Source organism: Ixodes scapularis, unplaced genomic scaffold (genome assembly GCF_016920785.2).
Source record: "Ixodes scapularis isolate PalLabHiFi unplaced genomic scaffold, ASM1692078v2 PGA_scaffold8__174_contigs__length_109621045, whole genome shotgun sequence".
Classification (NCBI taxonomy): Eukaryota; Metazoa; Arthropoda; class Arachnida; order Ixodida; family Ixodidae; genus Ixodes; species Ixodes scapularis.
Window position 1 is genome coordinate 987,520 of NW_024609883.1, and position 6,710 is coordinate 994,229.

A 6,710-nucleotide genomic window follows, 5' to 3' on the forward strand; every position below is an offset into this window, starting at 1 on the left:
CTGACGCGCCAAAAGTAGCTTAAGAAGACCGCAAAACATTCGCGAAAATCTAGTTCATGCAAAATTAAGCAAACCCTGTTTTCCAGAATCCTACAGAATGTATGAGTACAAAAAAAGGCTTGTCGTTCATTAACCCGGTTTGGTGGGTAAACACAGGGTACCCTCTACAAATAATTTTGTATTGTAAAATCACAAATATTAAGACACCATTTGTCATCCGCGATAATATTCAGATGAAAGCGATCAATATTTTTGCAAGAAACAAGCGAAAATCCCACTGACATGCCAACGGCATGGGTGACGTATACTTTTTATCTGCTCGAAGGAGGTATTCAAGCCTGCGGGATGGTTTTATAATTTCATTTCATTTCATTTTATTTATTATACTCTCAGCGCCCGAAGGCATTACAGAGAGGAGTGGCATAATTCCGCATCTATATAAATCGAACAATAAAAACAAAACGCAAAAAAACAAGGTACGGAATGGCTATGAAACATTATTCAGAACATCACTGATGGCTTTTTTCAAAAATCATTTACTCTTCCTGAACGGCTAAATTGTCTATCCTTCTTTGTGCCATTTAGTAGACTTGGTAGTTAATATTGTATTTTTCTATTCAAAACTCTCAGATTGAAGTAGCGCATCAGATAGGTTCGATAAGTTTAAACGTGGTTTCCGTTAAGTTTTTTTTTTCTTCCAATCACACGCACAATAAAAGACCCCACTCTGCTAAACCATCATCAGCTAGATAGACATCGTCCCATGATTGCCACAAACAGTGAGCGTTTGAATTTACGGTCATCAACAGGGATTCGAAATTTTGGCTATGACGCGGCTTTTCTTCGATCCCACGATGTGCCACAGCAACCTGTCCCACCTATTGTACCAAGCGAGGCCTGGTGCGGTACTTGGTCCATTTGTTTCCCGGTTTGTGTGGTTTCAGTGTCCACGCCTTTCATCCCACTGGGAGAGTGGTTGTTTGGGCGAGTTGGTTTGACATCTTATACAATGTTGTGCGCAACAAAGACGAGGACAAAAGCAGAGAAGAGGACACAAGAAGGCGGAACTTTCAACGGAATTTTATGGAAAACGTGTTCCGGCAGATTTTAAAGAAAGTAGCAATGCGATCAAATGTAAAGGTAGTGTTTTCTGCGCCCAATAAGCTCATGGACCGGTGCAAACTATCAAAGCCTGGCGTGCGTGCCCAACACGGATGTGAAAAGAAGCACAGAACGAAATTTGTCGACTGTACAGATGGCGTGGTTTATCGCATTCCGTTGTCCTGTGGCAGGCACTACGTCGGGCAGACGGGGCGCTGCCTAAATGATCGGCTTCGTGAGCACAATTAACAACGTGCAAAAAAAGAACGGTGGCTTTCTTGACTTGCATTGCAGGACATGTGGTTATACCCCACTGTTGGATGAATGCGTAAAAATTGGGAAATGCCAGTCAGCGGTAACACGCGAAATCATAGAAGCCGAGCACATTGATTATTTAGGAGACACGTGTGTTACTATGCCGTCGATTGCATTATCGGAGAGGGAATTGTTTTCTCTGAGAACGAGATAGTGTTGTTTCCCAGCTATGCTCTGTCATGGTGTTTTTTCTTTACTTTTGTCTTTTTGTTGTCATTGTAACGATGGTTGAGACTATATATACCGGAACACGTTTTCAATAAAATTCAGTTCAGAGTTGCGCCTTGTTGTGTCCTCTTTTCTGCTTTTGTTCTCGTCTTTGTTGCGCACAAGATTGTATAAGATCTCACTGGGCTCACGGCTTAGAGCCTGCTAGTCTAAAGCATTGTTCGCCGCCGCTTCACCCATCTCTTCCGCTGTAAGAGGTGAGAGCTTGACATGTTGTGCCTCACTGTCCCTCTCCAGTCGTGCTTTTTTTATGGATAATTAGGTTCAGCCTCACCACTTTGTTGTTCAGTTGCGCTAGGAGGGTGTCACCACTTGGTTTATTGGCTGTTGGGAGCAGTGTTTCGGCCCCTTCTGTCATTGTTTTTATAATGTACATCTGTTGGTAGCTGGCTACGTAGTTTTTCGGGCATTGAACAATAGGTGCATTGCACCGGAAACAGTCTGCACCTTCCTGCCCATATCGATTGCATTCCGTGCATTTCGTGACGCGCCACTCCCTATTGATGCTTTTTCGTTTATCATATGTGTCACCTCGGAACGATCACCAGTGTAAGGTTGGCACATCTACATGTCACACGAATATCTATTTTGACTATTTTACTCCAAGAACATCTAACGATTGGACCACCTGCCTCCATCTCGTCCTTCCATTGCGCCACCTATTTCAAGAAGTTTGCCAACAATTTTATTCATTCCATCCGCTCCTTTCTGTAGGGCCTCCGGGCCACGAGAGTATGAAATTAAATAAATAAATAAACAAAGGGGCCCTATATGGCACCAGGACCACGACCTCGCATCCTTCTATGCGAACCTCGAGCGAGATATCGACAACGGTGGTGCCATCCTTGAGTGAAATTTGAACACTCCCCGTGTTTGTCTCGGCTGCTGCGAAGCCTTTTTTACGAAAGTGATTTCCGCAAATGTCTAAAATATGCCAAAGCGCTCGAGCTCCCTAGGCACCTGGGAGTTTTGGAAGTTGTACGATCCCTGTGTTGCTTGAACTTGACATCCCCGTTGGCAGGGTCAAACACGAGTCAATGCCCCTTTCACTTGTAGTTTGCTGGATGCCAACACACGAAATTTCGTGGCCAGTGAGTGGAACCGCAGCATCCAAACGTGATTCCATTGGTTTACGGCCGCTGACGCCAATTCTGTACGGACCTGCAGTTGTTCGAGCTCTTGCCTGAAAGCTTGAATAGGATGATGGCGCTTTCGTACATCGCAGTGTAAAAAGAAAACGGAATTTGTCACAATGTACCCACCCTTCAGTGTAGGCACAATTGTCTTGTGTTCAGTCGATACAGCAGAAACAAGGATACCTTCGTCGATCATGGCTATTGTTGGTGCTCCGACGGAGCTTGTCATTACACTTCCGTACTCGATGGAGGCCGGAAATGGATGCGGAGCCACAATGGCATCTAAAGATCCTTAAAAATATTTATATATCTTTTGTTTGCTGAAATAATCTCACAAATACAGCTATAGCACCATTTTATATGTATATATAATTCATAACAAAAACCCTACGACGTTATCACCTCAACCCCACTCACAAGCCCCATCCTAACCATAGTGTCCTCTTTTCTTAACTTTGTAAAGCCACCATAGCATCCTTGAAGCGATATCTTATATCGCTGGCTACGCGCCAGCGTATCGCTGCGTCATGCTGCCTGGGCAGGCAGATATAAAAGGATTGAAAAGCATAAACGAGGGCCTTTTGGCTCTGTACAGAACTTTGTGTTGGTCGCGCCTTCGTGGCTTCTGCCGAAACGCGACATGCTGTTAGGAGTGGGGTCCGTCTGACTAGGAATATGCTCGAAGAGCAAGCCATGGGGACACCGGTGCCAGCACAAGGGGGACTGGGACTGCAACCACCACCTAAACTAGACTTTGACAAAGCGTCAGAATGGCCAGTGTGGATTCAAGAGTTCGAAGACTAGCGGTTCGCAAGCGGTCTCAACGAAAGAAGCAGCGAGGCTCAGGTCAGAACCCTCCTCTATACCCTAGGAAGGCATTGACGGCAAAAGTTTGTAACTTTCTGCCTGAGCGAGGAAGACTCGAAATACAACGAGAATGTCAAAAAGACGTTTAATGAGCACTTCATGAAAGAAAGAAACGTCGTCTACGAGAGTGCCTGCTTTCATCGGCGTGTGCAGAATCCAGACTAGACCTTCGACCAGTACGTGACAGCTCTTCACACCCTAGCAGATCGCTGTGATTTTGGGGATTTCAAACGATGAATGCTGCGTGATCGACTGGCCGTCGGCATGCGGGACGGAAAGCTGCCGGAAACGCTTCAGACGGACTCGTAGCTTGCGCTTGCTTCTGCGTTGACGAAAGCAAGGTTGAAAAAGACGGTACGACAGCAGCAACGAGAACTGCGTCCAAAGGAATCGCCTGTAACATCCGAGGACGTGAACGTCGATGCAGTAAGACGCTACAGTGGAACACCGTGGCGTCAAGGAAGCGAAAAACTGGCGTCTAATCAGGAGGGGTCCTGTTCGTCCTGTGGAGGGAACCAGCACCCACGGTCAGCCTGTCCAGCGAGAGCGGCCAAGTGCTTCAGCTGCAGCAACCGAGGCCATTTCAGCAAGGTTTGCAGAACCCGAGCGGGGTAAACCGCAAAAGGTACGAGGGGTTGCCCTTAAAGAAAAACCTGTATACCTGTGTAAACAACCCGCAGATACATCGGCCGCGAAAGCACGGTATGTGCAGATAACCGTTAACGGTGTTCCCGTCTTTGCGAAAGTAGACTCGGGTGCCGAAGAGTCTGTTGTCCCATGTACGTTTCCAGGCATCCCGCTTAAGCTGGATCGAGTCGAAGAAATTTCGGTGGGTGTAAAAGAGAAAAGATTGACGGTCTTGGCAAAAGATACGACGGAAACACAATGGAAAGATAAGGTACCTTGTCAAACAGTGTATGTCATGAGCCCTTTGCGTGAAGTGTTGCTAAGCCTACCGGCAATTATGTCCTTGGGGGTCATTAGATTTCTAGATAGCATCGGCAAAAACAAGCGCTATGACATTTTGTACCCGCAGCTGTTTAACAGCTTAGGTACGCTTCAAGGGGAATACACCATCCAGTTCACCCCGCACGCCGCACCTTTCGCTGTTAATGCAGCACGAAGGGTTCCCATTCCTATGATGAAAGCTGTAAAAAGCGAAATAGCCAAAATGGAAGAGCTAGGCGTAATACGTAAGGTGGAAGGACTTACAGACTGGTGCGCAGGAATCGTGCCAGTCCTAAAACCGTCAGGCGCGGTTTGTATTTGCGTGGATATGACGCAATTAACTAAAATTGTCCGTCGGGAACGGTATGTTCTGCGAACAGTCGAACAAAAGATCGGCCTGCTTGGCGACGCATCAGCTTTTTTCAAAGCTGAATGCAAACTAGGGTTTTCACCAGATTAAGCTATCGGAAGCAATCCAAGAACTGACAACGTTTATCACGCCATTTGGAAGACACTGTTTCACAAGGCTTGCCTTTGGAATACCGTCAGCTCCAGAATATTTTCAAAAACAGATGTCGGAAATTTCAGAAGGCCTTCCTAGTGTGGCCAATCTAATGGACGACATTTTGGTGTACGGAAAGGATCAGGCGGAACACGATGAAAAACTAAGGAAAGTTTTGGACAGGCTCGTGGAGTCCAATGTTACGCTGAACAAAGAGAAGTCTGTGTTCAACGTCAGAGAAGTCACGTTTTCGGGCTACAGCATAAGCGGAGAAGGCATAAAACCCGACGCAAATAAAGTTAGAGCCATCAAAGATTTAAAGTCTCCGACCAATGTATCTGAAGTCAGAAGATTTCTCGGAATGGCCAATCTCTTAAGTCGCTTTCTACCCCACCTGTCAGCAAAAACAGCTCCGCTACGGGAGTTACTCCAGAAAAACACGGTGTGGACATGGGGCCCGGCGCAAGAAATAGCGCTGGCTAGCGTTAAAGATATTGTCTGCTCCGCTAAATGCATGGCCAAGTACAATCGGCACGGAATGAAACCCGAACGCCGGAATGCGTGGCCGTTGATACAGGCTGCTCCACCTAGAGGGCCCCTGAGAACTAATGAAAATGCACCGGGGTGCGAGGGTGCGGGTCCTACGAAGGTGAGCTCGACCCTCGCGCGGCGCGTCTAGGAGTTCCGCGTTTCGCCGGTGGTGCGCTGTAAGCGCCGTCACATCCGATACAAAAAGCACTGTCACTCGCTTTGTGTATTGATTTCCCAGCGATATCTCTTCAGAGCTGCCACTCATTATCGCTTTGTGTATCGCAAGGGCGAAATGAAAGGTGAAACATTTCGTGCAAGGAAGACCCGTAGTGCTTGATGACGTGTCACCGGAACATCGTGCCACGCGCGGTTTCTGAGAAATAGTGAAACGTCATAAACTCGAAATAAAATTCGTTTGTTCGCATAACCATACTCTTTATAAAAAAAAAATACTTCAACAGACTGACGCCGATGCCTCGGTTTTTATGAGCAATGCGCATGTTTTCGTGCGAGGTTATCAGTCGATTCTTAAAAAGCGAGGAATTGCTTGTTGACGCTCTCTTCGGTAACCACCGATATGCCAGGCGTATCCATTCCGGAGCGGAATAAATTCACCACCCTGTCTGGGCAGGACCTATCGCAAAGAGCCCAGTGTCGAACGGGCGACATGGGGCGACAGTGCGGCGACACGAAAACACCCTGAGTGATGGCGCTCACAGCGCGCCACCGGCGAAACGCGGAAGTCCCAGACGCGCCGCGCGAAGGTCGAGCACATTTTAGCAGGACCCGCACCCTCGAATTCCGGGCGCATTTTCATGAGTACTCAGGGGCCCACCAGGTGGAGCAGCCTGTCTCGATGGCCACGCGTTCCGGCGTTCGGGTTTCATTCCGTGCCGATTGTACAACTCAAGCTCACGGGCAATAGTCTCGGCAGACGCTTCATCTTTTGGTCTCGGAGTTGTCCTTCTACAAGAACAAACAACTGGTGAACGCCGGCCGGTGGCGTTTGCTTCTCGGTCACTGACGCCTGCAGAAACGCGCTATGCGCAAATTGAAAAAGAGACTGGCCTTAACGTGGGCAG

At 47.5% G+C, this 6,710-nt stretch overlaps 1 pseudogene; it reads left to right on the forward strand.

Annotated features, from left to right (window-relative positions):
- The first annotated feature begins 3,761 nt into the window (after positions 1-3,761).
- Positions 3,762-4,266, forward strand: LOC115328298 (annotated as a pseudogene).
- Positions 4,267-6,710: the final 2,444 nt, after the last annotated feature.